Raw genomic sequence first — 27,782 nt, 5'->3', positions numbered from 1 at the left:
TCTGGCACCCAGTATGGTCAATGGATTACTTCATCATCCTTGTTTTGTGGCTACTTGTGAGCCTCTTTTCCTGAGGGCTCATTTTTGCCTATTGCTGCAAGGATTGTACTCGTGGTTCGACCTGATCTGTTCTTTATCTCCTCCCGGGTCTGCTGTTATGTCCCCTTCAGTTGCTTCTTCGGTGAGTTGGCCCCGTATTGTTTTATGTTGAGGGTCTGGGAAAGTGAACGCATGAACCTCATCTCTGTCTTTTTTGTATTTTCTGTCTGTCCATCCAGTAGTCTCACTTTTGGTCTTGGGTCGGTTTGAGAGTGAGCTTGCAGCGAGGGTGACACAAGCGTGAAGCAAGCATGCAGGGAACATGCAGTGGCCATCTTTTGTTTTTCTTTGTCTCTGAGCTGCAAGCCACAGTGACCATTTTTGTTCTTTGTCTTTGGGTGAGCCAGCTGCACTAAGTGTGCAGTGGCCATCTTTTCTGTCTTTGCCTTTGTCTGCTCATTTCCACTTTAGGTCTGGATTCATCCTGGTACCTGACATAGGGCCTGGTTTCCCAGGGAGTGGGACCAGGGATTGGCTGTAGAACACCTTTTCCTTCCTGGTTACACCATCCAGACATAAGGCCTTTGTGCTACACCTGAGAGAGTCCCCTGCTTAATACACCATGACTTTTGTTGTCTCTTCTGCAATATTTTCCATATATGTTTGTCGTTTCTTTTCTTTGTGCTCATCATTATGGGTTCCCTTCCCTCTACCATCAAGGAATCCCAGATCAGGGCTCTGAAAACCCTTCTGGTTACTCATGGTCTCAAGGTTAAGACTCATGACCTGGACTAATTTTGGGGACAAACTGCTATATTGGCCCCCTGGATATCCCCAGAAAACATGTAAACCCTGACCTCTGCATGCACAATCTCTTCCTTGCCTGTAGCATGAGATACTGTCTGGGAATACCCCTCCCTTGTTCTTTATCCCCATCTTCCTTGCCCTCATCACCAGTCTTTATTTTTTATTAGATATTTTCTTTATTTACATTTCAAATGTTATTCCCTTTCCTGGTTCCCCTCTGAGAACCCCCTATCTTATCCCACCTCCCCCTGCTCACCAACCCACCTATGCCTGCTTCCTATCTTGGTATTTCCCTACACTGGGGCATTGAGCCTTCAAAGGATAAAGGGTCTCTCCTCCCACAAGGCCATCCTCTGCTACATAAGCAGCTGGAGCAATGGGTCCCTCCATGTGTACTCTTTGGTTGGTGGTTTAGTCCCTGAGAGCTCTGGGAGTAATGGTTGATTCATATTGTTGTTCCTCCTATGGGGCTGCAAACCACTTCAGTTCTTGGATCATTTCTCTAGCTCCTCCATTGGGGACGCTTTCCTCAGTCCAATCATTGGCTAAGAGCATCTACCTCTGTCAGGCACTGGCAGAGCCTCTCAGGAAACAGCTATATCAGGCTCCTGTCAGCAAGCACTTGTTGGCATCCATAATAGTGTCTGGGTTTGGTGACTGTATATGGAATGGATCCCCATGTGAGGCAGTCTCTGGATGGCCTTTCCTTCAGTCTCTGCTCCACACTTTGTCTCTGTATCTCCTTCTATAGGTATTTTGTTCCCTCTTTTAAGAAAGAACCAAGTATTCACACTTTGGTCTTCATTATTCTTGAGTTTTATATGGTCTGTGAATTATATCTTGGGTATTCCGTGCTTTGGGGTTAATATCGACTTATGAGTGAGTACATACAATGTGTGTTCTTTTGTGGTTGGGTTACCTCACTCAGGATGGTATTTTTTAGTTCCATCCATTTGCCTAATCACCAGTCTTAAGAATTCTTCCTCAAAGGAACTGGTGGCTGCCCATAACAAACACTGCCCAGATCAGGCTAATATTTACCTTCCCATTACTGACCCTGTAACCACTTTTCTCTGGGCAAACAGGCTGATTTTAGCAATGATGTTGAGGGCATTTCTGCTCCAGCCCTCTAGCCCTCTGGATCCAAGCCATCCTCTAGCACTGCTGTCCAAAATCCCTCACTCACTAGCCTGTCTGCTCTGGCACCATGGGAGGTACCACCAGAATGGCATGATTTAGTGGTACTTTGCCTTCAAGCTGTCACTCCTGCTGTGGTCCTTCCTGTGATGCCTGTTCCTTGTGCTGGACTGCTCTTCCCCTCAGGCCTCATTCTTCTCACATACATCATGAGGCTTGCCCTGTCAATCTTAGACCTGATGCAGTAACTAGGCCCTGTATTCCAACTCCTCAGGCAGACTTGGCACTAATCAGAAAAGCTACCAATGATTCTGGCCTAAAGTCCCCTTATTTTGAACAAGTACTGAAACAATGGAGCATGCACCTCCAGACTTATTATGATTAGTATAATCTCCTTAAGCCGGTGTTCAACCTCACTGTGTTTCTTAACTGGAGGTCCAAACATTATGACTTAAATGAAAATCAGGTTAGGATTAACTTGAAATATAACCTTAGTGTAACTTTTGACATGAATACTGGCTATGGACCAATGGGAGGTGAAGGAGCAAGAAGAAGACAAGGATATGGAAACATAATGTACATACTGTGCTTATTAATTTTTCTTCAGCCTGGGAGGGCTGATGAGCTCTGGGCTTTGGTGCCCCTGCACCCCATTCTCTTGCCTGTGGCAGTTAATTCCCTGTCATACCCTGTTCTTTTCTCTTCCAGTGTGAATTTGATTTTGTCCTTCATGGACTTAGTCATTACTACAGGATTATTAGAAGGCACCTGGCCCATGGAGGAAATTCTCTTCTTTACCACCAATGTCTCCTCCAATGGCCCTTGTATTCAACTACACAATATGACCACAGGGGTTTTTCATGGTAGTCTAACATATGGCACCATGTTAGGCATGGAACTTTACACTTCCCTTACTGATTAAAAATCCCCAAAGGGTCCCCCAAGCATATCACATCCATCCCCGCCTTTCTTTCCAAGGTTCCTCAAATGCCCACTTTTATTGGACTTCCTATCCCTTAGGATCACTGCCAGCCTGCACTCTTAATTCCAAAATGAGTTTGACATTGGCCAAATCAAGGTTATCTTATTTAATTCCTAGAAAACCTTGAAAATTTTGCCACCTATGCCCATTGGTGCTACTCATTGAGTGGCCCAATTCGAACCTCTGTTCCTCAGACCTTTGCTTCTGTTTGAGAATGAGCTCTTTCACCAAGAAATTAGGATAGACATGGTCAATATTGCCCACAACATAATTACACTTGGGACATCTATTATTGTCCTCTGAACTCTGATGAATACACTTGTAGCAAAAGCTGTGGCCACATTTTGTCATGTATACCTCCTCAATCATATCAAAGCAGATGGGGCTGTGTGATAGAGAAGTGTAAAATTCGCTGGGGAATACCAGATATTGTCATCTAACCTCACACTTGGTATGTGGAGGTTTACCTCACATGATACTTCCAATATTACTCCCTATGTTAACAGGGATCCCATTAGATTATGATATGATGCCATTATGAACAATTGGGGTTCATGTGGCTGCTCTAATTATCTTAATTTATGCCCCCTTTATTCTCCTAAGGGGTGGCTGTCTCTTTAATGGGACAATATTAAGAACCTCTTTGGCCCCTTTTGGATAGCCACTTATGCCATGACAGGAGGATTTGTCATACTAATAATTATTTTGCTTAAGTGTCTCACACAGTAGATCTCCAGGAAGCATTCTATTAATAAGGTGACCCTCCAGGTGCTGATGGTTCCTGAAAATCTCCATTGCAGCCCCCCCCTCCAAGGAAGTGATAAAAGTATGGATGACAAAGATTCATGAGACCACCACATAGGCTGTTCCTCGGCTCTCCCTTGTGTGACATGTCTTCAAAGTGATATCTCTTTTAGGACTGGTAGTCAATGATAAGTAAGATCCTGGAAGACAGCACAACCTAAGACAGGCACAGTTCAGTATACTGGGAATCCTCTGAAGTGGAGTCATGAGGTCAACAATGTTGAGGCAATGGCACCCTGGCTCCCACCAGGATGTCAAAATCTGAAAACAAAAGGGTGGATATATAGCAGGAACAGCAAGGCTGCCTCTGTGTAAAAGCCAAGGGTCATGCAGCTGTAAAAGGATCTCCCTCAGGGGACCTAATTGAGGCCTGCCTGAGAAAACAAGGATTGCTAGTGCAAAAACTACCAGCCAATCAGGAACTGCTTTTTACAAGACATAGTTCCTTTGGACCAATGGGGGTGCAGGTAGAGGGTATTAAAGCAGCTTGTAGAAGTGCTCAGTTTTTTTGTAGCATTTCTCACATGCTCCTGGTGTCTGTTGTTGACTCTGTGTCAACTAACCCCTAACCCCCAGGAGCAGAGAGATGTCCCGGGCACTGGCAACACTATAGTAATGTTATAACCTTGAGTGATTATTATTTCCAAGGCCAGTAAGAATTTGGTAGGTATAAAGGAATCATTTGTTGAGATGGGGAAAGGCTTCATTTGGTTAAGCAAGCATGAGAATCTGAGTTTATCCCTAGCACCCAAGTAAAATTTTGGGCTTGATGGTGTAATCCCAGTAATCCCAGTGCTGAATAGACAGAGACAAGGAGATTTCTGTGTCATCATATCCAGCTAGTCTAGCAAATTTGTGAGTTCCAGGTATAATGAGAAATCCTTTCATGGAAAATAAGATAAAAACTGTAGAAAAGACACCTTACATTTACCTCTGCCTCTATACATATGTAAATGCTCAACACTACTTGAGTACCTGTATGCACACACCCACATGAGCATGCAAGCTCGTGCACTCACTTGCACACGCATGCACACACACACACACACACACACACAGAGTGGGGGGGGGAGCTGAACACTATATACTGGCTCTGTTTCTTGAGGACCTACAAGAACCAAGTGTTTTGGAAGCTTCCAGTACTTTGAAATCTGAATTATAGATAGCTCAGATGGAATATGAGAATACGACCAGTTTAACAAATTGCTAACCTACTTCTGGTGTAGAAAGAAAAGAATGAAGAACAGGGATGAAAGAAGAGAGAAAGAAATGAAGAAATTTTCTAAATGGAATTCAAATGAATAGGTAAATTATTAACTATTGATGATTTAAAAATTACAATAATCTCTCTGACTTGGGCTTCAATTTAAATGACTAATAAAACTATTATATATGAAGCATTATACTTTTTCATTATATCATTTGAGAAATAGGTTTTTCCAGAGTTCTTTCTTGTATAAATGTCCTATATTAACAAGTCACAAACTCCAGAAGAGTTCATCTTTAAGTCAAATGGTTAACAACATGGTAAGCTAGAGAAACAGCTTTTATTTTACAATATTTCATACAGTGTGCTAAACATAATGGTTATGATGCTGTCCCTGACCTCACACTGAAACAAGGCTTCCTAAAAATAAATGTTTCAAATCCTACACATACCATGATAATTCTCAACTTCCCCTAAGAGGAGTGACCTAAATCAGTAGGAGTTTTGAAGTACTTAAACAGACTTAAAAATTAGTAACTGGCAAAAAAAGAATCAGAAGAGCAACAAAGAAGCAAAAATATAATACTATTTTCACCAAGTCAAAGGAAACGCTAAAGCTCAAGCCAAGAGTTAATAGCTTTATTTCAATGAATAGAGAAAAATCCATAAGAAATTATGGTAAAATGCTGACTTTGGCCTATCTGAAAAAGTCAATAAAAACATTTGATTTGAGGAGTAGGGGACAGTGTTATTTCAGCTTCAATATTTCCAGATTCAAATGTGAAAGTCTTGTAGGATAGGTGACATTTCAGTATAGCAAAGTTGCCAAATGCTCCCACAGTATGCTAAAAGCAATGTTGTACCAATCATGTTATAGTGGAGAAATTCACAGACCAACAGAATGTTCACAGAAAAATCTTGTTTCCAGGAGAAAAGGTGGATGGATTTACTTAAATATAGGCCTTCCACCTGAGGCTTTTCTGTCCTATTTTAAGCTGCTCTGTTCTGGTAAAAATTCCAGTTTGTTCTTTATTGTGTAATTATCATTGTTTCTATGGTGTTGAGAGCCATGGTAATAGCAATTAGGGATAAAAATTGAAAACAGCAATAACTCAAAATAGAACTATAAGTAGAACTAGAAAAATGCACAATGTATAAAATGTATACAATGTAAAAATAAAAAGAATTTAAAACAACTGGCATGCTAGTTTAATGACATTTAATATTTTATATATTTTAATATATAAACAATAGATCTTAGAGAATCAGGATTGCATCAATATGAGAATTTCAGTCATGTAACTCGGTTATTCTGAAACAGAATGCTGTGATCTTTAAGCCCTAATTCTAACAGTGATGACATGTTTGAAACTTGTCAGTTAGTGAGCTTTAAACCTGAGTTTTTCCTTATTCCATTGGCTATTGATGTCATAGTAACACAGACATGCAAGGGAATCAAGAAAGACACTTTTATGTGATCAAGCAATTCAAGTTGAAAGTATTGAATTGGGTCTGGGAATTTGTGAATTGATTTGGATCAGAACAAAGAGGTAGGTACAAATTGCATCAAAACTACCTGTTTTCTTGGTATCTTTTTTCTCACTCTTTCAAATATAGAAAGAATTATTATCTGCCATTCCATTGGTCTGCTCTCACTTGCCTTAGGAACTATAACCTTTAAAGACACTAATATTGTCTTTATTTCTCACTCTGATTCCACTTACAGTGATCCATTAGGGAAAATTTTTCCTTAGATTAATAAAGCATGATTTGGCTTACAGATTGCCTTCTCTTTGCCTAAGATGTATAAGGTTCCAGGCATTGTGTATAAAAATTAGCCTTTTAACGTTTTAGAGCATAGATGTAACTGCACAGCTAGCCTCAAATTTTGTATCAGTGATTTTTTGCTTGACAAAACATCCACAGGGAGCTTCTATAAAAACAGCAAGAGAAAAAGACTTCCTGGAAGCTATATTTTGGGTTATCTCTTGCCTCAGCTAGTTTCTATTGCCAGAGGCAGAGATAAGAATTTGATATTTAGTCCCAATTTCTTCTGAGACACCCATGTATCTAAGTCATAATACCTCACTTATAAGTAATGATAGGCCAAGAAAACATAATAGAGCTGCAATAATTATTGAGAGATGGACCATAAGTATTCTCAATTATATTAATATTAGTGTTTCAGCTGAGCTCCAGAGTTACTGCTAGATTTATCTGGCTTACACTAGAAAGATGGTGCATCTGGAACATGCTAAATTTTTGGCTAAGTAGATCATATACAACACAGTCAAGTGATATTTATCAGCATGCACATTCTTCTCTTATCCCTGTGGCTACAGAGGTCATCAATTGAAAGTCACAAAAATATAGATACCCAAGAAGTGACCACATGTTTATTCAGTAGCTAATTATTAGTGCTTTAACAAATTCTATGCTAATTACAAATAACAAAACTCACTAAGTTAGATGAGGTCAGAGGAGAAGGAGCATTTCTTCATCTAAGAGAGTTTTATAAGTCCCAAGGACTAAGAAATAAAAAGTAAGCAGAACAGAGTCAGAGAGTCTGCTCTCATAGCTTATCTCTGCCAATTCTAGATCATGGAAAAAGGTAGACTTTCTTCATTGTAGTTCTACATTATGAAAACATGCTTACATACTTCTGAGGCTATCGTTACTTAAGTAAATAAGTGCCACCTGATTTTATATCTCTGCAAGAGAGTTCTAATTAGTTAAACTTGGCTTTAACTTCTCAACCTCAAGCTTAGGGGCAAATTACTTATATGTAATTATTCTTGTTCGATTTGTTCCCAGCATGATAACATAGAAACTGGGAGGAAATGATTACAGTAATAGTAACAAGTATTTAGTAGCACATGTTGTAGTCCTTTGCAAAAGATGTGGATCCTGATTCCTACTTCAATAATAAATGCATCTATTGTTGTCATTTATTTATTTATTTACACTTCAGATTTTATCCTGCCTCCTGCTATCCACCCTGTGACTGTTCCACATCCCATACCTCCTCCCCACCCCTTGTCTCCACAAGGATGTCCCCACAACTCACCACCCACTGAACCAGACCTCTAAACTCCCAGAGCCTCCAGTCTCTTGAGGATTAAGTACATCTTCTCTGACTGACCCAGACATAGCAGTCCTCTGCTGTATATATGTTGGGGGCCTCAAATCAGCTGGTGTATGCTGCCCAGTTGGTGTTCCAGTGTTTGAGAGGTCTCAGGGATCCAGGATAATTGAGACTGTTGGTCCTCCTACAGGGTCCTCCTCCTCCTCCTTAGCTTCTTCTAGCTTTTCCCTAATTCAACCACAGTGGACAGCAGCTCTGTCCATTGGTTGGGTGCAAATATCTACATCTGACTCTTTCAGCTGATTGTTGGGTCTTCCAGAGTGTGGTCATGATAGGTCCCTTTTTGTGAGCACTCCATAGCCTCAGTAATAGTGTTTGGCTTCAGGACCTCCCCTTGAGCTGGATCTCAATTTGGGCCGGTCACTGGATCTTCTTTTTCTCAGGCTCCTCTCCATTTCCATTCCTGCAGTTCTTTCAGACAGGAACAATTACGTGCCAGAGTTTTGACTATGGGATGGCAACCCCTCCCTCACTTGATGCCCTGTCTTCCTGCTGGAGGTGGGCTCTATAAGTTCCCTCTCTCTACTGTTGGGCATTTCATCTAAGGTCCTTCCCTTTGAGTCCTGAGAGTCTCTTACCTCCAATGTCTCTGGTGCATTCTGGAGGGTCCACCCTACCTCCTACCTCCCAAGGTTGCCTGTTTCCATTCTTTCTGCTGGCCCTCAAAGTCATTGGCTGAGGGCAGGGGGCATCGGGTTACCAAAAAAACTCCAGTGGCTCATGCTCTCAGATCAAGAATTAATAAATGGGACCTTATGAAACTCGAAAGCTTCTGTAAGGCAAAGGACATAGTCAATAAGACAAATTGGCGACCTAAAGTTTGGGGACAAAATCTTCACTAAGCCCATCTATTGAACCACAGAATAGCTTTAGACTTCAAATCACAATTGAAGCTATAATTGAAATCGTGTCCCTCAATATTTTGAAGTTGTACAACTCAGTATTTTCTTTCTAAATGGTGGACTCTATTTTTAATTCAAAATAATAGAGTTTAAACTTATATTAAAACATACAGATTGAAATCTCATTATCCTTATTTGTATTGAATCATTAACATTAGCTGAGTACTATGATAGATCATTTATTATTACAAGAAGAGGCTAATGTGGTTATTGGTTTTGTGGGGGTTTTTTTGGGGGGGGGATTGTGTGGTTATCAGGAAAGGCATTTTGAAAAATAATTGTATTTGGGATCTGAAGAGGTGGCTACATTAGCAACATGGAAAGAAGAAAAAGAAATGCAAACAGAGAACATATTCAGTAGAAAATTCAATGAATTAGGACACGCAATAGCTGAAGCTGTTAGCATCACATTCAAGTGAAAAATCCTCAATAAAAAAACATCGAGGTATACAAAGGATGTAGGAGATATGATATCTTACTATATGTTAAGTGGCTGTTTCATTTGTAATTATACTAAATTGCCAGAAATGTTTAATTAGACACAGTTGGTGATATAGCATTCTCTCAGTTTCAGAGTAGTGCATGGGTGTGTGTGTGTGTGTGTGTGTGTGTGTGTGTTTTCATGGATATACTTGAGTTTAGATTTAACAGCCTGAAAGAAAGTGTTCTGAGAATAAAAACATCCCAATCCTGACAAACAGCTGCCTAGCTCACAGTTTCCAGTCCTATGTGCAGACCAGCTGTGCAGTTAGTCATAACTTCTGGCAAGTGTATAAATCTTAGCTTTATTCCATCCCCAGAGATTCACTACTTGTCCAGACAAGTTCAAAACTACATGTTTTAAATTCTGAGAAGATGGCAGTGGTGACAGAGTTCTTGAATCTCCCTGAGTCCCACAAGAAAAGACAGAAAGCAACTAGAATTGAAAAACAAAACCTGCTGACACTATCAATGAGAAGGAGGTAAAACAGTATCTGTGACCCCACAACTCCAAATATGAGGAACAGGTGCTGAAAAACCATGACTTCTAAAAAACCAATACGGTAGCCATGACTTCTATAGGACCTGTGTGGTAGCCACCACTGTGCAAGAGGAAGTAGCAGAAAGCAAGGGGGCACAGAAGTGCCCCCAGCAGGCACTAGGTATTTAGAAAGCATACATTTGTGAGCTGAGAATCCCAGCTGAATCTCTAGGGCAAGAGTTGCTGTATAGAAAAGACAGCTAAACTCTATTCTCAGCAGTTATCAAGTGCTTGATAAAGGACCATCACATAGTCACCATGTGGGAAACATTTTCCAGTGTAGGCACATAGAAAAAAATCATAAAAACATTTGCTTTAACTACACATACATTTTCATCAATTCTACCAAGTAAAACTAGAAAACATAAAACTTAAGAAAATATAAAAGTAACTGATGTTCCTAGGTAATTTTTTTTAAAGATTTATTTATTTATTATATGTAAGTACACTGTAGCTGTCTTCAGACACTCCAGAAGAGGGCGCCAGATCTCGTTACGGATGGTTGTGAGCCACCATGTGGTTGCTGGGATTTGAACTCTGGACCTTTGGAAGAGCAGTCGGGTGCTCTTACCCATTGAGCCATCTCACCAGCCCCTGTTCCTAGGTAATTTAAACTTAACTTTCAAAACTGACCATTTCAATATTGCCTCCAGATTAGATTCTCGCATTAAAAGGTTTCAGCTTGAAATCGAATTCAATTTGAATGGGACTGAAAAGAAAGCATGGGAATGAGAAGGTTAAAAAGAATCCAGAGGGGAACATAGATCTCAGATCTCAGAAAGAAATAGGTCACTTTTCTGAACACAGAGCAGATAAGGACCATGTAATTTCTGCTTATACTTGTGATTCCATTACATAGGATAATAATTCTAGAGATATTAAGATCATATAAAACTAAAAGACTTTATGGGAATGATAAATAGCTGACGTTCCCTCTTTTTTCTTTACTTCATTAAATGTCACACATGAGAACAAAAGTTACATAATTTTTACCTTTCCTATCGCATAACCAGATATTCCCATGTGCCCCTGCTACTCCCTCTTAAATTCACAGCCTCTTCTACTACATATATGTGTGTGTGTGTGTGTGTGTGTGTCTGTGTGTGTGTCTGTGTGTCTGTGTGTATTGTGTATGTGTGTGTGTGTGTGTGTCTGTGTGTCTGTGTGTCTGTGTGTCTGTGTGTGTGTGTGTGTGTGTGTGTGTGTGTGTCTGTGTGTCTGTGTGTCTGTGTGTCTGTGTGTATTGTGTATGTGTGTGTATGTGTGTGTGTATGTGGGTTCTCTTAGACTACACTGATCACCTGTAAAACCCATGGAATACAATGACCACCCTAGAATGATTCCACAATGGTGCAACGGTGGTACCTTTATCTTGCAAGGTAACCAACTGCCAACTAGTTGAACTTAAGTCATGCTCAGTAGGATGGAGGAAATGCCTAATACGCAATCTTGGCCAACTACCCATGGCTAGATAGGTCATAGACCAATATGGTTTCTAACAATATTTTAAATACTTATTCTCATAAATGAAGCTCTTGTTCCAATCAAAAAAGAAGGTTTCTGTTTTTGTTTTTGTTTCTTTGTAGTAGTAGATTGAGACCATCACAGCAATCCTTAACTGTCAAATAGCAAGGAACAAGCCTGGGGATCGTGAACCTAACTGGAACATTTACAAAGCAACCCCTGTATCTAAGACTTAGAGAATACCAAAGAAGAGATTGTATGAAAGAGTATAAAAAGCTTATAAAAGACAGAAGACTGGGCCATCTATTGTATGACATAGTCTTATGGCCATAATAATGAATATGTACCCATGAAAGCTTAACAATATGCTTGACCAAATAAGAGTAACAACAATAAAAAAGTAATCATGTGGGTGAGTGTAGAGCTCCCATCACAAAGCCTTAGATGAAGACCTATTTTCCTCTCTAAACTATTTTAGAACCTTTCATTTCTTTCCATGAAAACACTTAAGTATCCACAAACTGTAAAAACTACCTATTATCTGTGACTTTTTCTTAAATATAATTCTGAATTTAAGTATTAAATAGAAAACACTATCAAAGATTTATCATTTCTTTTGCAATAATACCTGAACCTGTGTTCATATGGAGTTTCAACTCAGTTACCAATTTTATTTGGACCTAATAGATAAAACTATTTCTTCACAGAATATATATGGACATAGTTTATAAAAGATATTTATTAATTTGAGAAATATTCTAAGCTGAATACAACACACACACACACACTTACTAGAAGGGGCTCCCTTGAGCTCAGTTGTAAGAGTGATCAAACATGAAGTAACCTGTTATGCCCCAGATCCTCAGGCAAGTTTCAACAGCGTTTTGAACACCTGTTTAATGTGCCCAGTGTTTCAGATGCCTTTCTGATACATAATTATTTCATCCTGCAGTTATTACATCAAGTGGTTTTGGTAGAATTGGAAGCAGATAATTTAATTTCTTGAGTTGCTGTGGTTTTATTGGGCAGAGGGTAGAGGTGATTTGCTAAATGGGATTTTTTTAAAAAGCTCTTTTCTGAGCACCCTCCTCACAGTGGCTATACTATTACCTTCATACGATTTTAGTGCAATGCTTGGGTTGTAATAGCTTCTGGACACCTGTGCATTGGCGTGCAAGCTGTAGAGTATTATTATTTGTGACACCCCTCAAATGCCAATTTACTGGACTACAGATTGCTCTCTAGACCCAATAAATCTTTCCAATCCATCTCAAGTGGCTTCCCTCCCCATCTTCTCTCCTCTATAGAATGATTCTCAAAGCACAGTTTCTATTAATTTAAGCACTTTTGAAACTTGAAAAATATTGTGAGCTATGCATACATTTTTCCTACTGTAGTATTAACTATTTTATTAAAATTAATTTTTATTGTAGTTGTCAGTTTTTACAGAAGTCAAAATTCACAAATTCTACAAGTATGGTTTTATATGTAATTTCTCCCAAAATTTCTGTTCACTGACAAGAGCAAATGACATTCGCATTACTTATAAGGAACAGTGGTTTATTTACCATGATTTAATCATACCCTTTACTAACAGTAAACAGTAAAACAAGAATCTGAATACACACCTTCTAATTTTCAACTAGGTGTTTTCACCATGACCCTTTTCCTCTGAAAAATCACATCAACCATATTGATGATTAGATTACACTTTGGGCACAGACTCTTTAATTTAGTTTTCATGTAGATTTTTCTTAGTAAGAAAAATCAATTAGGAGGTTATTAAAATGAACTGTGAAAAATTACAGTGACGTAAATGAAAGTGATAGAACTGGATATGCTTCCATAACTGTTTTTAAAACATGTTCCTCTGATATGAAAGTAGATGTCAGAGCCTGAATTCTAAGTGACTGCACAAAGGCATTCACCATGAGCTCATGGAGCAGAATCTGGGAAGGATTCTTCTGTTTCAAGAGCAAGGTCTGTTTGAGCTTGCTATATCAAACTATCTGCTAGAGAGTCACACTTATTTAGGCAGGTAAGCAAATGTGAAATATGGAAAAGATGTTAGGCTAAAGATATAACTGGATATTCACAAGCATAAAGGTGTGATTTAAATTTTTTGAAATCAGAGTCTGGTCATGAAGATAGCAGATGTTTTGCAATCCAGAGGGAAAGTGGGATTTCCAAAAAGTGCAGGAGTAATACTGATAAATTTATAAAAGATTAATGGTAAATTGAAGAAATTAAAAGCTAAATTTGATTTATTTTCAACTTAAAAAGCCTTCATAACATCTAGAGAACTATTTGGTTCAAGTGGTAAATTTCAAAAGGTTGGATGGATTTCTGGAGAGAATGACAAAAGAAGTAATTAAGTTACTTAAGAATCATCACAAGGATGCATTGCTGTAAAAGGGAAAGAATAACAGGGCAGAATGTTATGGAGATTAAGAAGCAAAGGGAGATCTTATTTTTTCTCTAAGCCAAAATAATAACTGTGTTGCTGGATGTCAATATATAATCCAGTGGATCAAGACGATATAATACTGCCAGCAAGAAAAGAAAGATTTACAGCAATTCTCAAGTAGGTCAAAATGAACTAGAAAGCAAAGTAATGAAAGGGATTTGCTACAAGATAGCATCATAACTGTTTATCAAAATGACAGACAAGGATACAAAAAACCTGAATACATTTGGAAAGGTTGATATATGTAGTAGTATACACATATGTAATTTCTTTTCTATTGATTCCATTTCACAATGAAACATGAAATGAGAATGTTATTTTAGAGTAAGATTCTAAAACAATACTATCATTTTGCTGCTACAGCTGTTTTTGATACAGGGTCCTGCTATGTTGCCCCTACTGCCCTTGTTCTCTGAGATAATCAATCAAGTTATCCTCCTGCTTCAGCCTCCTTAGTAGCTGAAACTATAGGTTTGTGCCAGCAGATCAGAGCAAATCACGCTATTTCTATTCCAGGGGTGTCACAGTGTATTGCTTTCCCCCAATGATTTCAGTTTTACACATAAATATCCTTTCAACATTTTATCCACAGTTCTTGCATATTTCTATACATTATTTCTTTTATGTGATATAAGTTCTTGTTAGGGTGGTGGTGATATGGGAGAAACAAACGGGAGAGTAGAAAACTATAAATACAATATTCACCTATGAAATCCAAATATCAATCAATGAATAAAACCAAATAAAACAAGGTCATCTTGAATATTTCAGTGTAGAAATAAAAAGTAGTACATGCTACTTTATCAAGCTATATCTAGAGATGTCATGGGCTCAAGTGTGTGACTTAAGTTTAATTAAATTTACTTAGCAACAAACTGCCTTCTAAATAGCTATGTCTATAGTCATAGAACAAAGCTACTCATAGCCTTAATCAGAGATGCCTCTTTTTTATACTGTGTAAGATGTAGCTTTTGCTACCCATTTTAAGCTCTAAGCAGATGGTACCACCACCCCCTGCCCAGAGAATATAGGATCAGTGGGTGAAAAACACACACATGTTGTTGAATTTCAACACGCCTTATTGGCTCAATTGCTGGACTCTTCTAAGCCCTTCTCTGCTAGTGTGTCCTTCCCAATACTCTTAGCTCAGCTTTAGTTCCTCAGTTACCTTTACTCCCCTCTCAACACCCTAACCTCCCACCTGGAGAAGCAGTCTATGGCTCATATGGCTGGTCACCCTCTCTCCCCCTCTAAAGCATGATGGAAAAACTCCCTTCCTCCTCTGCATCTTCTCATCTCCTCTTCCAGGGACCTGGAAGTCCCACCTCCTTCCTCTTATCCAGCATTCAGCTCCTGACATCTTTACTGATAGATCAAGAACCTATAGCACAGGACCTTAGCATCAGAACCTTCCCCTATGAAAATGAAATATCATAATTCAGAGAATCCTAGCTAACCAGTATTCAATTAATATCTGACAATATTAAGCTCAACCCCAAATAAAACATTTATGCCATCTCTACTAAATCTCGGGGAACATTGCAGAAGATGTATGAGTTGAAAAACAGAATCAAGGGCCTTGGAATTTACACACTAGCAATTGTAATTATTAATTTACAGCAACCCTAAGTACCTCCACTAGAGCTACACAGAAGACCTCCTGTCAACAATTGAGCACTGAAATGAGAGGTTTAGAGAGCCCTGCCCTTTTCCTCTATCACTAGATTCTGTGAAAGAAGGAATCATTGTCCTTACTTCCATTCTCACTGCTGAACACACCAGCATCCACAAATAGACTTAAGCCCATATGCATAGCCCTGATAAAATTCACTGAGTCACAAAACAAAATGAATAGACACAAATATGAGTGAAGATTTATAAGGATATGAAAGAGTACACATGAGAGGTATGGAGGTGGGGGGTGAGAATGGTCATTATGCATTGTGTACTGTGTAAAATTGTCTAAGAACGAATTTAATTTAAAATAAGTTTCTTCTCCTCAAGCAACACTCATATCTAGGCAATAGACACAACACAAAACTTATCTAGAAAGTTCCAAAGAACTGCTAGCCCTTAAGAGCTACATTTGGAATGAATAAAGATTTGTGTCATGTTCAAGATAAACATTTTCTAGTATAGCTTCTATGAAAAACTTCTGGGCTGAATGCCATGTTAAAAGTCCCTTAGAAACATACAAGAGAAAATAATAAATGTTGAAAATATATTGTGTTTTAATTGCTCCAGAGGTTAAGTAGGAAACCTCTGTATGATCATATTTTATTTTCTTGGTTTTGATATTGGTATGATTAGTAACAAAGAGAAAATATCTATGATTAATATCTTATATTGATCTCATATTACTGTAAGGAGCCGCCCTCACATTGGCCATTACAAGATGGCGCTGATGGCACTGGCACCTGTGTAAACAAACCATCTGCACATGCGCTGGGGTAGTTTCCCACCCCATGTGCTCTGCCTTCCCCGTGACGACAACTCCGGCCGATGGGCTGCAGCCAATCAGGGAGCGACACGTCCGAGGCGGAGGACAGTCCTCCATAAAAGGGACGGGTTTTCGCCATTCAGGGGATCTCTCTATCTCTCTCTCTCTGGCGCTCTCTTCTCCACTGGCTCCTGAAGGGGTAAGCAATAAAGCTTGTGCCGCAGAAGATTCCGGTTGCCCTGAGTGTGATCTTACCAGGGGGACACAAAAGCTCGCAATATATTACCTAAATTATTTAATCTTAAATGGAAACTTGATTATATCTGGCATCAAACAAGAAGCATATCTCTAGGCTGGTCTGTGACAGCAGCCAAGAAGAGTTTAGCTAAAAGGAGAAGGTCATGTGTCTCCTGCAGTGCCTCAAATAAAAAGGGGTTCCAAGAAGAAGCTATGTGCCTGCCTGCCTTTACTTCTGCTGGTGAGTGCAATGATCTCTGATGCTATTATCTTTCTTCACTCATGTTAACACTCCTGATTTTTCAGGCTTCCAAAAGAACTATAGACTAATTACTCTCCAGGGATCCTCTAGGCCTACTGTGCCATATTGGGACTGTAGAGACATTCAGCTTTGTGAACCAAACATCCACTAGAGTCTTAGCTTCTCCCAGGTGAGATGATCATTGTTAGACTACCCGTTCTATATTGTATAAATCAATGTGATAAATCTTATAATATATATTAATTCATTGGTTTTATTTCCCTACAGAGCCTTATTAATGCATAATCCATCCATAAAGCAAAGCCTAGAAGATAGAACAAGACGCTATTTGTTTAATTAGCTGTCATTAACAAGTAGTCTTTTGGTATATTCTACAGAGAAAATATAAGAATAAATATGAGAAAGTATGGGAGCTATTGATAAAGTCTCAATTATGTAATGACTACCTTGTTTGTTCTTCCTTTTTTCAAATTTGATTGTATTTACTACTTTAGATACAACATTCTTTTAGATAACCTAAGAGGCAGAAAAATGTGATATTGGAAAAATAATGGTCAGTTACCAGAGTGTAATAATAATAATAATAATAAATAGCAAATAGAATAAAGCAGGTTGAGTGCAGCTACATCTAATATGAAATTTTGGGAGAGTAAATATGTAAAATGGAAATATAATTAAAGTGCAGACTAGTTAAACTGTTTTTTGAGAAATGGCTAAGAGTTGGCAGTTTCTATGTCTTAATTACTAGCATTAAATTCTTTGATGGCTATGAATGACTCAGCCCTAGGCAGATGGGTGCAAAAGGATAGCCAAAAGGAAGTAGAGAAGTTACAATAAAACACCACGTGGCCCATGGTTCTAGAATCACTTGATAAAAGACTTGGTGAGAGAAGGGAAGAGAAAGAAAGTGTGTTACTGTCAAAACTACACCAGCAATTTGAAAGCTATTTTTGTAAATGCCAAGAAAAAAATAGTTGAACAGCTGTGCCTGCCTTTGGAATTGACACAGCCAGCTCCCAGGGGTAGCTTTCCAGAAAGAAGTGTCCCAGAACTACTAGAGGTTTACCCAATAATCAACTTATAAGAAGTTACTTTAAAAATGATTTTGTCTCCTAAGGATGAAGAAAACAAAACAAATTCCTTTCAAGCGTTATGCTTAAAATTTTTATTCTGAGTTATCCTTGCATTTTCAGAGGCTCCAGATAGGCCTGTGGTAAAAGTCAGAAATGAACCAAGAAATACTTGGTCACATAAGACATATTATACACTGAAGTGGCTGAAAACTCCCAGATATTTTTCATAGAAAAAACCCACTTATATGGCATATACATATGGTCATATAATTTTTAGAAAGACTGGACAAGCAAGTTTGTTTTCATTCTCCAAGTCTATGAGTCTTCCTAAGTGGTGCAGTGCACACTAGTTAGGCAAACACACTTTCTGAGCCTCTTTTTTTTTTTTTTTTTTTTTGCCCTTCAGGTTTTTTGTCATCTGACTCATTCTTTCATTAGATGTGTTAATTTCACTAATTAAAATGTCATTCAAGCATGAGCCTCTTGTGACTTAGCAACATTATGTATTGATTAAAATTACCTAGCTTCCCTAGTTTTAAAAGTGATTTGTAGCCTGCATTGTATCCTGATAGCTGTCTGGCTAAAACACTAAGTGAGTTCTGATATCCTGCCCCACTTCACCTTGGCCCACCCTACTTTGCATGGTAGTACTCTCTAGTAATTTAGATGTATTTTAGTGCTTTCAACACTGTGGTACACATTCCTTTGAGCTCAGTGAAAGCACTTAAAACCATTGTTGGAGCTGTGCCATGAGATCATAGAGAGTAGGTTAGTTGAGAGCATGTTTGTGTCTCATTAGTCTAAAGGTAGGTGAAATCGTTTTGTATCTACATCTTCCAAATCTCCATTAAAGCCAAGTCTGTCTAACCCTCCTGAGTTCACCTCCCACTCTAAAAGATCAGTCCATTTACAGAGTTTACCCCGGGAGCCAGTAAGGACTTTAGATATTGAGTTAAAACAATTGGGTACAAACCATACCATGATGCAGTAAATTATTTTGCATAGTCTCCAAGGTGGTAATTTCCCAGTTAGATGCTATGCTCTAGACTACTCTCCAACTCTTAAATTTAGAACCAAAACAAGTTGAAGATGCAATTTGGAGAAACCATGGTTAAGGAGGGAACTTTGCCCATAAGTGTGTGTGGAGTAGAGGTACAGATAGATACACAACTGACCTCTGTTATCATTCTTTTTTTTTTTTTTTTTTTTTTTTTTTTTTGGTTTTTTCGAGACAGGGTTTCTCTGTATAGCCCTGGCTGTCCTGGAACTCACTTTGTAGACCAGGCTGGCCTCGAACTCAGAAATCCGCCTGCCTCTGCCTCCCGAGTGCTGGGATTAAAGGCGTGCGCCACCACGCCCGGCTCTCTGTTATCATTCTAAAGAATATTCTTCTTTACTTCTTTCTTAACATTTATTAATCATTTTATTTGTTTATGTTTCAACTTTTAACCCCCTTCTCTATCTCCCCTTCACAATCCCCCACCTCATACACCTCCCCTTTGCTTCTAAGAGGGTATTCCCCCATTCACCTATCTACTCCTGCCTCACCCCTCTAGCATCCCCCTTCTCTGGGGCACCAAGCCTCCACAGGACCAAGCACCTCCCCCTCCCACTAATGCCAGATAAGGCTATCCTCTGCTACATATATAGTGGGAGCCATGGACAGGCCCAGATATACTCTTTGGTTGGTGGTTTACTCACTGGGAGATCTGAGAGGTCTGGTTAATTGATACTGTTGTTCTTCCTATGGGATTACAATCCCCTTCAGCTACTCCAGTAACTTCCCCTAACTTCCACTGGGGTCCCTGGGCTCAGTCCAATGACTGGCTGTGAGTATTTGCACCTGTCTTAGTCAGCTGCTGGTAGAGTCTCTCAGAGGACAGCCATACCAGGCTCCTGTCTGTGAACACATCTTAGCATCAGCAATAGTGTCAGGGTTTGAAGTCTGAGAATGAAATGGGTTGCCCAGTGGAGCAGTCTCTGGATGGCCTTTCCTGAAGTCTCTGCTCCATTTTTGTTCCTATATATCCTTTAGACAGGGACAATTCTGGGTTAAAAATTTTCAGATGGGCAGATGGCCCCATCCCTCCTCTGGGGGCCATGTCTATGTGCTGGAGGTGGTCTCTTCAGGTTCTATCCCCCCTCTGTTGGGTATTTCCACTAATGTCCTTTGGATCCTAGGAGTCTCTTGCACCCCTGTTGTCTGAGACTTTCTACTGATTCAAGAATTCAAGAAGGTAGACTTGAGAGAACTAAATAACCCTATTAAATATTGGGGAACAGGGCTAAAAAGAAATTTCTCAACTGAGGAAACTCAAAGGGCTCAGAAACACGTAAAGAAATGTCCAACATCCTTAATCATCAGGGAAATGCAAATCAAAACAACCCTGAGATTCCACCTCGCACCAGTCAGAATGGCTAAGATGAAAAACTCAAGTGGCAGCAGATACTGATGAGGATGTGGAGAAAGAGGAACACTTGTCCATGGCTGGTGTGATTGCAAGCTGGTACAACCACTCTAGAAATCAATCTGGCGGTTCCTCAGAAAATTGCACATGAGGACCCAGCAATACCACTCCTGGGTATATACCCAGAAGATACTCCAACGTGTAATAAGGACACATGCTCCATATGTCCATAGTGGCCATATTTTCCAGAATCTGGAAGCAACCAAGATGTCCTCAACAGAGGAATGGTACAGAAAACGTGGTATATTTACACAATGGAGTACTACTCAGCCATTAAAAACAATGACTTCATGAAATTTGCAGGCAAATAGATGGAACTTGAGAATATCATCCTGAGTGATATGATCAGTCACAAAGGAACACACATGGTATGCACTCGCTGATAAGTGGATATTAGCCCAAAGGTTTGAAATACCCAAGATTCAATTCACAGACCATATGAAGCCTAAGAAGAAGGAAGAACAAAGTGTGGATACTTCAGTGCTTTTTAGAAGGGTGAACAAAATACTCCCACGAGGAAATATAGAGACAAAGTGTGGAGCAGAAACTGAAGGAAAGGCCATCCAGAGACTGCCACACCTGGGGGTCCATCCCATATACAGCCACCAAACCCTGATGTTATTGTGGATGCTGGGAAGTGCTTGCTCATAGAAGCCTGATATGGCTGTCTCCTGAGATGCTCGGCCAGAGCCTGACAAATACAGAGGAGGAAGCTCACAGCCAACAACTGAACTGAGATAAGGGGTCACTGATGGAGAAGATGGAGAAGGTACTGAAAGAGCTGAGGGGGTTTTCAGCCCCATGGAGGGAGCAACAGTGTGAACAGGCCAGATGCCCACCCCCACCCCCCTGGAGCTCCTGGGGACTGGAACACCAACCAAAGAATACACATGGAGTGACCCATAGCACTGGCCACATATGTGGCAGAAGATGGCCTTGTTGGACATCTCCTTTACTTCTTATTGGTGTGGAAATCCCAGTTCTTCCAGAAACCTGTTACTGATACCATTTTCTGGAAATGATAGGAATGTATTGTTTTCACTCTGCACATGGCCTCCTGGAGCTATGGAGTTATAAGGGGGTGATCTTGCGATTTCTTTAAAGCAAGAAGGGTTTTGACTTCCCTCTGTACATCCTATTATATCATTGCAATAGATAGAAGATGAATACCTTGCTCTTACTAGAAAGTAACAAAGGCCAACTTCACTATTTGCTATTCTCTAACCACAACCTCAAGAGAGATGAAAATACATCACTGGTCCAGAGAAAACTTAAAGTTCAGACTTCAAATTAGACCAATAGTGCACAAGGTGGGGATGGGACCATAGGTGTTTCTGTGCTTTCAAGATTTACTCTCTTATTTGCTATCTTTTTTTTTTTTTCTTCTTTCTTGTCAAGTAGTATCTTTGCTGAAGCTCTGGCTTGAAATTACACATTCGTGTTTGCATTATTTTTGGCTGTGGATGTTGGTACAGACAAGGAAACAAAAGAGAGAGGAAAATCATATCATCACCATCATCATCATTCCTTAGTAAGAACATGAGAAGATTTAAAGAGCTACTTATGCTGTTATGTGTACAACAGTCTCAGTCGTTGGTAAAATGAATAGTATTAAGAGTTTCTGGGAATAATGAATAAGGAATGGTTAAAATATTAACCAAACTAAACGTAAGGTACCTGCTGTAGTTATATACTCACTATGACCAGGAGCTGTGACCTTGTAGAATATGTGTAAAGCATAAAAGTTAGTCCTTTCTTGTGTATTTCAGTTCAGGTTACACATCCAGGGTATCTCAGTTTTGTTTCTGAAAATAACTGAACATCAAAAATTTAATATAATCTTAAGAAAATGTTAGAAGCAAGATTAAATTTCAACTTAAACAAAAGAGGAGTAAATTTTAAAACTGTCTTATCTTTCTCTTACACAGTTCTTAGCTGTCTCTGGTGTCTATTATTCATTTTCTGTCTTAGCCCATTTTAACCTGCCTTGAAAAAATAGCAAGGGTGTATATTTTATGAAGAAAATGGGTTTATTTGTTTCAAGATTCTTGTAGCTAGAGAGTTTAAGATGAGGCCATCGTTGCCAGTATCACATGGTAGAGAGGTGGACAGTGAATCTAGTGCTTGTAGAAGAAGCCAAAGTATTGGGGCATCCTCATTAAACAACTGCCTCTTGTAAAGCCCATCCCAGTCCTAAGAGAGAACGCAGTCCCACAAGATGCGTACTTATGAGATGGAGGGTGGTGACTTAATTACCCTATACTGAGCCACATTTTAAAGATTTCACCATCTCAACCCTGGGAACCAAGGTAAGAGAAAGTAAACATTTGGAAGACAAGCCATATCGTAGCCATAGCAATGCCTAACCCTTGTTTGTTATTTACCATGCTTTTTCCTTACACAGAGAAAATTCTGGCCTAACTGCATTCTTCTGCAATTTGTTTCAAGATCCTATAAGAAAAAAGAAATAGTAACTATCTCTCTGATAATTTAATGTTTCCCTCATACAAACCACATTGTTTTTGAATACTGGAATTATAAGCAATATAAAAATGTAAATTTTATCCCCTGAGAAAGCAAAACATCCCATATTATTTCTGTACATTTTTGAAAGGGAAACAGTAAATTGTTATTGTGGTGGAATTGATACAGTGCATGCTTTGATATGGCAATCTGAGTTCAAAATCTGCCTCTACAACACTTTAGTTTCAGTTATTTACTTCAGGTCTGCCTGCATCAGCAACTTCTGCTATAAGATAGGCAAAAATAGGAGATATGGCTGCTTATATCAATAGCTTTATGCATACCACAGAAGTGCTAAACATGTGTATATTGTACTGCCGGTTAGTTGATCTTTTAAAGTCCTGCTGACATAAACATGTTCCTTTTAAGCATTTCACTTGGCCAATCACATCAAACAAATTGAAAATCAATGGTTGTCTTTGAAAATTCACATGTCAAACGTTTCCTTTTAAGTTTCTGAAGTTGAAAGCCTTAAGGAATAGAAACGTGCAGGCCTGCTCAACAACAGCGGCAGCCTGTGGTGACAAAACCACCAGGAATGTGGAGAAGACTGTTCCTAGACTAGTCCTGATGAGTCTGCTAAATTAAAAAGTAAATTCCATTTAAGAAAACTGAGTCTTTGAGCTACAGCTATAAAAAGAAAAATATGGCCACTAATACAAATGAAGACTGATGTCATGCTCATATTGTTGACAAGAGGAAAAGATGAATGAATAGGATCAAAATATATGACTTGAAGCTCTCAAAGAATCAATACAAAAAGAAAGGATTCTTCAAAAAGTAAGGATATATATGCCAAATTTAATACCCTGTGTTTCTTCCACAATGTTTGTAGCTATTGTTAATTTTTAATTAGTGTAAGTCACCACAGATATGCAGCAGAGTTTAAGATTCTATGTAATGATATTTTTTCATATGACCTTATTTCTGCATTATGTTGAATATGTTTCCCCATCCAGTACAATAGAGGTAGCTGTCTGTGACTGATGGGAGCTGGGAGCCTGCTTTGCAGCTTTCTCTGCCCTACAACCCTGAAAGAGTCAACACTGTTATCTCCTATCATTCTGTTGACTGAGGCTATCAGATAAGACTTGAGAGTATTTCTATATAGCAAAAAAAAAAGTAAAATTATACTTTCTTATCATTTGATTATATGAGATAATGACGATTTAATTTCAGTCAATTTATTTATTAACTGTCTATAGAGTAAAAATATAACCTTTACAGGAAGCCATTCTCAGCATCAGCAGGCATGCAGAGTCCTTACAGTTGTTCTCAGTGGTGCAGAGATCACATGGGTGAATTATTGGAAACAATGGCTGCTGAGAATAAAGGAAAAATGATTGGAGAGAATAGAAGTTGATAGCATTGAAATAAAAGCCTTCCAGTGGGACAGACCCGTGTGAAACTGCATGTCTCTGCATATTTCCCCAAGGAGGCAAGTAAATAATGGCTTTGTCTATGAAATGCATTTTAAAACTGTAAAATAAAAGGATCCTGAATCAAATTAAATTGTGTTGGCTTAGAGATATATTACAACTTTACACAATTTTGTATTTGCTTCATTTCTTTCATATGCATTTATTACTTTATTCTCCCTACAATATTTTTAATACAAAAGAAATAAGTAGATGGACAAATAGATGATAGATAGAGACACATATATAGAGAGAGAAATGCATCGATAGATACAGAGATATTGAAACATGGAGATAGATACATAGACAGTGGTTTTTATTTTGTACTGCCTCATTAGCATATGAATGCAAACTCCCAGTTACTTACAAGGTTTGATGAATCCAGAAGGTGACTGGTTTTTTTTTTGTTGTTGTTGTTGTTGTTTTTTATCATGGACAAAAAGCTTTTTTATGCCAATGCTGAGAGAACTTTTTTGTTTTGTTTTGTTTTTTGAGACAGGGTTTCTCTGTATAGCCCTCACTGTCCAGGAACTCACTCTATAGTCCAGGCTGGCCTCAAACTCAAAAATCCATCTGCCTCTGGCTGAGAGAACTTTTCGAAAAGCCTTAGTTCAGTATCACTGATCTAGAAGGATCCTCTTCAACAGTTACACCAGTTCTTTCCTTTCAAAACTGAGAGGCAAGGACCACTGTGGGCCGAGCGAGCGGGTAGGGACTGAGCAGGAGAGCACCCAGGTTCTTTTACATCACATCATGCCATGTGCCTCTACTCCCAACAGGACCACCCACTACCAGTGTGCCAGGACGCTTTCTTCTGGAGTGTGATGGGCAAGGGCTCATTCTGATTTTGAGGTAGTCACTAGAAGTAAACTCCTGGCTGCTTACTTCTACAGAGACAATAAGACCTGAAGGACGGGATCCAGCTTAAAAATGATTTTCTACCACTCTGTCTTAAGCTCACTGACACAAACCACCTTGCTCTGGGTCCCTTGCTTACCAATCACCTTACTTGGTGAGCACACTGCATCTCCCAGCTTCTCTGCTGCCCACCCACACAGAGAGCCAGGGGAAGGTGCTGGGGAGGCAAAAGGTAACTGTTAATTGTTCTCCTTACTATCGTAATTTCTGAAATGTTTCATAATTCAACATGTGACCTTATTCTGAAAATACTAATTAAGGACACCTGTTGTCCAGCCACTCAGTATTTCAAAGATTCATTTATAATTGTTAAGACACAAGTGAAAAGCTCACAGTGGCAAAATTCAAGGATACTATATCAAGTGGGAAGACTCCATATTTAGAAAATGGTGACATAAGCCTAAATATGAAATTGCATGACTACAAATGGCATTCACTATAAAGTGAGTTCTACTTATGTTTGTGCATAAGTCAGAGCTCTCTATAGAAAACAAACTGATAGAATAAATAAACACACACACACACACACACACACACACACACACTCTATCTGTCCAAGAATCTAGTCTATGAGGCTTGATATCTGAGCTTGCCTTCAGTATACACTGGAATCCTGAAGTAAGCTCTAATACCAGTGAAGGAATGAACTTGCCAATAAGAATAAGAGCAAGTAGGGAACTAGCCCAGATGGGAAGCCACAGTCTTCTTAAATTTCCCTATAGATACATAAGGATATACCTATAAATATGCTCATTTGTGCAGTAGTCTATTACAGTTTGCAACTAGAAACAAATCAATTTCTTTTTCTAAGGAACCATAGTAATATCATACAATCATATAACAGATCATTAGAGTACAGTGAAAATCAGACCCTAAATCATAGGGTTTTTTGGTTTTGGGGTTTATTATTTTTATTTATGTATTTATTTTATTTTTTGGTTTTTGAGATAGGGTTTCTCTGTGTAGCTCGGGTTGTCCTGGAATTCACTCTGTAGACCAGACTGGCCTCGAACTCAGAAATCTGGCTTACTTTGCCTCCCTAGTTTTAATAATTTTATTCTTCAGAATGATAAGTGCAAAATTTTAAATGTGTGGTCAGCACTATGTATTACATTAGCCATTTAACATACACAAATGAAAAATTTTTGACAATGATAGAACAATCATGAAATAATATAGTACTAATGATAATTAGAGCATATAAAATGCAGTTTTAGTTCAACTATACACTCAAGAATATTATTTAAAATCAATATGGAAACTAAAAACTATTGATTTTTAACAAAATAGTTATTGGCATGTTGTCTATACTAACTCATTTGGTTAGTTGTCATCAGTGGTAGGGTTTGAAACTACAAACTCACACATAGCATGTGCTAGTCAGGGTCTCTACAGCTAAGCTGTATTAGTGGCTGTATTTTAAATATTTCAAAAGACAGAAAAAAAGAAATGGAAGTGAAGATGAAAGAAAACACTTTGAAAGAAATAGTTCTTTGGACATAAACAAGAGAAATTTATATCTCTGTCCATAAAGTATCATCTGCATTGTTTAACATTTTTGCATTCAATTTTAGATAAGCCTGACTAAAGGATAACAGTAAACTATGAATTATATACTGCAAGAAAAGACAAAAGAGTTAAGTAAAGACTTTGGGGATCTAGGAGACTCCTCTCCAACCCATCCCATGACGCTCGCTAAGCAATAACCCAAATATGTCACCTCAGTGACTGTGCTCTGTGTGTGTTCACTTGTCTGCAGTTACGATCATTACAATCAAGATCATCTTTCAGGGGTGTTTTAGCCTCTTATCTCAAGCCTTAACTCCTATTTTGGTAGAAAAGTTGTTTCTTACTATCTAGTCACAAAGAATTGTTTCATGCAGCTTCCTTGTTAAATCTAGTTGTTATCCCCTTTACTCTCTTACTTGCTCGGTTAGAATCATACCAAGGTATTTTATATTATTTGTGACTATTGTGAAGGGTGTTGTGAGAAGAAATCTAATTTCTTCTCAGCCCATTTATCCTTTGTATAGAGGAAGGCTACTGATTTGTTTGAGTTAACTTTTATCCAGCCACTTTGCTGAAATTATATATCAGCTGTAGGAATTCTCTGATAGTATTTTGGGGGTCACTTATGCATACTATCATATCATCCACAAATAGTGAAACCTTGACCTCTTCCTGGATTGTATCCTTTGACCTCCTTTTGTTGTCTAATTGCCAGTCTTAAAGGGGCCAGCAGCTTCTCAGTTTCTATGGTAAGAGAGCTGGTGGCTGTTTTTTTCTAGAAAAGTAAAATCTGTGATTGTGTATACTGGGTTCACCAGATGACAAAATACTCCTTTCTTGAAATTACAGCTAAAAGAATAGTAAGAAAATTTTGTCTAGTCTAACTATATGAGATGTGTGAGGTCACTCACTCAGGTTTGTTTCTGACTGGTCTAAATATAGAAATATATTCTGTGTCT

The 27,782-nt window shown here is 38.7% G+C and overlaps 1 long non-coding RNA gene across 3 annotated transcripts; it reads left to right on the top strand.

Moving 5' to 3' along the window:
* LOC147004885 (uncharacterized) lies at positions 1 to 24,440 on the top strand. Of its 3 annotated transcripts, none has more exons than XR_015046815.1 (5): positions 1 to 181; positions 16,959 to 17,083; positions 21,857 to 21,986; positions 23,432 to 23,758; positions 24,206 to 24,440. It is a non-coding gene; the product is annotated as an uncharacterized LOC147004885 (long non-coding RNA). The 3 variants fall into 3 exon arrangements; XR_015046814.1 differs by having other exon boundaries at positions 22,637 to 23,758; XR_015046813.1 differs by having other exon boundaries at positions 21,857 to 23,758.
* The last annotated feature ends 3,342 nt before the right edge of the window (positions 24,441 to 27,782 follow it).

Source organism: Mus caroli, unplaced genomic scaffold, assembly GCF_978045245.1.
Source record: "Mus caroli unplaced genomic scaffold, Mus_caroli_1 scaffold_4, whole genome shotgun sequence".
In the NCBI taxonomy this organism is placed as follows: domain Eukaryota; kingdom Metazoa; phylum Chordata; class Mammalia; order Rodentia; family Muridae; genus Mus; species Mus caroli.
The sequence above is the reverse complement of the archived record's forward strand: the minus strand, read 5'-3'. Positions and strand labels throughout refer to the sequence as shown.